A 4,810-nucleotide genomic window follows, 5' to 3' on the forward strand; every position below is an offset into this window, starting at 1 on the left:
GCCTTCATTACCACAGAAGGAATGTTTAGGTATAAACGTATGCCATTTGGTCTTGCAAGTGCATCTGCGGTTTTTCAAAGAGAAATGTGCAGGGTCCTACAAGGCATTGAAAATGCTAAAGTGTTTCAGGATGATATTTTAATATATGGGAAGAACCGTGGGCAGGGCACAATCTCGTGTGCAGGTGTGGGCAGCCCCAAGGACTGTTGGGACAGGTAGTCCGTTAATTCTATACGGGCGTCACTCGTCCAGCACCCGATGTCCTATTAGGAGCAGCAGGATTCAACAAACAGCCCGTGGTTTAAACAGGCGATAAATCTTGTCAGGAAACTCCTCTGAACGCTGCGGCAGCCGCAAAGCGGGGATACAGCGAGGTTTCTTGAGGAGTCCGGTCTGTGGGCGGATCACAATCTCGTGTGCAAGTGTGGGCAGCCCCAAGGACTGTTGGGACAGGTAGTCCGTTATTTCTAAGCGGGCATCACTCGTCCAGCACCCAATGTCCTATTGGGAGCAGCAGGATTCAACACACAGCCACAGTCGGTGTCTTTGTCTTCCTCGCTCGCTCGCTCGCTCGCCAAGTCCAGGAATCTACAAGCCACAGACTCCAATGTAGACCATGAGTGATTGACAGAAAATCGCTTTGTGGTCCATCTTTATCAGTTCTGATTTAGAAAGAGTGTTGAGTAATGCTTTGCAGGACTAGATATGGGAAGGAATATTGCCTGGGGAGTGAGTTGGTCCTTATAAAAGTTACATCAAATTAAGGGCCGTACAAAGCAACTTTGTGGCTTCCTTGTCAGATTCCCTGCCCACATGGAGCTTAAAATTTGGAAGCACGATAAAATAGTATGTATGAAAACTAGACAGATAGACTCCTATAGGGAAGTAATAATGTTCTTCACAGTGCAAGAGAGTCTGTAAATTAAAATGGTTTTATTGAATTTATTTTTATTAATTGAAATTTTGAATGAGAAATATAGAAAATATATAGTTTGTAAAGGAAAGTTACTTCATAGTCCATGAGGAGGCTAAACATTTATTTTTGCAAATAACTGCATGGCTCCATTGGCTAATTAAAAAAGATAACAAGGAGGAATGTAAGATTGGGGGCTGAGTCAGCTTTCAGCAGGTTTCTCCTATAAATGCAGATTCAAAATTAGTCTTCCAGACTCCTCTCCTCAATCATAGGTTTAACCAAGTATTATGTACTGCTGAATTAGAAATTTTAGAAGATAATGGGGGAGGGGGTAAAGATTAAATATGTGTGCTGCACCTTAGATATTCAGTTGCACTAGTGAGGAACGTAAGGTTAATAGGTTTAGTGCTACATAGGTGCATAATCATTTAACAGTAGTTTTAAGTCTTCACTTACTATCTGCGGAAAAAAGACTGTCTGTGACCTGAGCCCTAGACATGCTCTGGGCATATAGGGGTGCAGACAGGCTTGCCTTTAGCGCACGTTTCTCTGCTTCCAGTCTAAGAAAAGTCATGGATGGATGACATATCCCTACTGGCAAAGACATGAGAACGTACATCTAATACAATACCTCTAACATGGCACAGTTGAGAGTAAAGTAAATAAGTAAGTAAGTAAAGTTTATTTGTTGATTAATTAATATCATTACAAACAGCAGAATACATATTAAAAAAATATAATACAAAATATACAGATATAGTGAGTTTTTATGTCCAAGATGAGGTCCACAAATAAGACCTAACATAATTTGTTCAACTGCAATTAATCAATTTGCTGATAAACAATTTGGAAGCAAAAGTTAAAGTGCTTTGTGCTAACAGCAAAAATTACTGATAGTCCTTTTAAATTGGTAATGATACATGATATACTATACAGCAACAAGAATTAAAGTGCCTTGTGCTAGCAGCTTAGAGTCGTCTAGTAGAAGTTGCTTCGAGAAATAAAATATATATATATATATATATATACATGAAGTGCCATCCGCCATTGTAAAATTACTTTTAAAACAGAACAACACCTAGAGTAGTAATGAAAGTGCCTTGTGCTAGCAGCTTGGTGTCGTCAGGTAAACTATTTAAAAAGTTGTCATAAAAAGCAATACGCCATTATAAAATTACATTTAAAATAGTACAATACATAGGTTACACTCCATAAAAATAGCAACAGAAGTTAAAGTGACTTATGCTAGCAGCTAATATTATCAAAACAACGTTCAAAGTATACATAAGATATAATCCACTATATTGGGGTAACAGTAAATGCAGATTAATACATTTATAGAAATTAGATTTAAACAAGCTTAAAATGGCCCTCACACTCTCTAAAGAAATTCAAAATTATTATATCATCATCAATTTTTAATTAGCCTTCATAGCAGAGTTTTCATCAATTAAGATATCTACCTTATTTAATTTCTTTTCACCTATAAAAATACATTTAACAAATTGATTAATAATACGAATGCTAACACCTCTTAGACATACAATAATTGTGGTTCTACAAGTTCTTATTCCCATTTCCTTAAAAATAGGCTTTAAAACTGTCTTCCGTTCATCTAGCAATTTTGGGCACAAGGTCACTATCTTCACACAGCCCACATAATCTGCAATTGTTAGACGGACACTTTTTCTCCCATTTTGGAATTCTGTCTTTAGTTGGATATCTCCCAAACCTTAATAACATAAATTTATTCTTAATCAAAGGTTTTAAATGGAATAACAGATAAGGTTGGTGATACAATTTGATGAAAGAGTTAGCTATTGTCCATAGATGTTTTTTTCCCTTAATTAATCTTTATCTATTATGGTATGGATTTTTTATAAACCATTTTACTCCTCATTTCATCAACTGAGTTTGGGCATCGAAGGTACGTTTGCCACCTATTCGCATGTACACCTCTTAAGATCTCAAGCCAACACGGATTTGCTGGTGAACCTTCATCAGCTCGAGATACTGACAATAAAGACTTTAAAAATGATGATTGTCTAACTAAAAACTGTTTCTTCAAACCAAATTCGAGTCTTAAATTCGCACAACTAATATATCTGGGAATCCTAAAAAACAATTTATATGTGCTTAATTCAATATCATCAAGTAATTTCGCATATTTGCCCCGAAAAATAATGGAACCATAGTCCAAAGACGGAATTAACTTCGCTTTCATAACCTTCAGCAAGTGATCATAATTTGGGCATAATAGTTGATCTCTCAATTTTCTAAAAGCAAATGCGAGAGATGTGCCTTTAGCTTCAAGTTATTAAAATGCTGCCTAAATGACAAATTATCATCAAATGTGATTCCAAAATATTTATACGATTTTACACATGCAATAACCAAACCATTAATATTCCATTCTTTTACTCCTAGTTTACCTCTTCCCACGGTCATTATTTTCGTTTTTTTTTAATTTATTTTTAAACCATTTCTTGTAACATATAGATTAAAAGAGTCTGTTAATCTTTTTAGTCCTATAACAGTTTGGCTTAGTAAAATGATATCCTCGGCATATTGTAAATATTTAATCTCTTTACCCATCACAGAGGAGGAATGGGCCTTAACATCATTAAAATGGGCCTGGAGATCAGACATATAAAGGTTAAAATGGCAAGGAGCCAAAAGACATCCTTGTTTCAAGCTGATATTAGTTTCTTGGCGACGGGTCGTATGTCTACTGTTGCCTACTTTTATATGTACCCAAGTATCGGAGTATAGTAGTTTGATCATTTTTAGGATTTTATCAGATATACCCCAATTAACTAATTTTCACTCTAGTACATTTCGGGGTACAGAATCAAAGGTGGCTTTTAGGTCAATGAAATAAATATACAATTTTGTTTCCTATATTTGGCTCTTTCGCCTAATAATGTTAATAAAATCAAAATTAGTATAAGTTGATTCTCCCTTTCTAAAACCAGTTTGTAAGTTTGGTATCAAATCTTCTCCTATGGCCCATGATTCCAGTTCCTCCAAAAGACAACTAGCAAATATTTTCGCATCAACATCTGTTAGTGCTATTAATCGATAATTTGCTGGGTTGTCTTGGGGACCACTTTTATAAATTGTAATTTGTATAATGCTTTCCTGCTTTATTCCGGAATCATGCCTGTTCTAAGCACTTCATTAAACGGGAGTGTTAGTACCTCTGGCCAATCTTTTAGGTTTACTTTAAAGATTGCATTCGGAGTTCCATTCGGACCGGGCGCTCTTTTTAACAGTAGTTTTAAGTCTTCACTTACTATCTGCGGAAAAAAGACGGGCTGTGTCCTGTCTTATTTATCACTTTTTTGACTTTATCAACCGACCATGGCTCATTATCCGGGGGACTTAATGGGTCATCTCTGTCCCAGCTTTTTCTGTTATCTCTTGTTGGCAGTGGCAAGTAAAATTAACTTTACTATCATCGCACTGACTCAAATTTTACTATACTAATCCACCACTAATCCTTTTGAGTTTCGTGGAAAAATTTAATTTACCGAAAAGCACTTTGTAGCATCTTCAGGGGTAGTAAGTGCTATATCAATACAATTACAATACAATATAATACAATACATTGGAGAGGCTGTTTATGCTTGTCTCAGGCTAAGTGCAGCACCTAATAGGTCAAATAGGTGCTGGTGCCAAAAGCACGTGGCTGGTACTATTTTATGTCAGTGTGCCAAATTTCAAGGCTGTTTAGTCCGGACTCTACTTCAGCTCTCTTTAATCCACTGCAAAACACAGCCTGCCCCTATATATTCCGTCTTTCTCTTCCATCGTCTTTTACCCTTTTGTGTGTATGTCCGTTCCACTCTTACTCTGAGTCTTAGTCTGAGCCCAAAATTAGCGTAGATGCTC

Source organism: Lissotriton helveticus, chromosome 7, assembly GCF_964261635.1.
Source record: "Lissotriton helveticus chromosome 7, aLisHel1.1, whole genome shotgun sequence".
NCBI classification, from domain to species: Eukaryota; Metazoa; Chordata; class Amphibia; order Caudata; family Salamandridae; genus Lissotriton; species Lissotriton helveticus.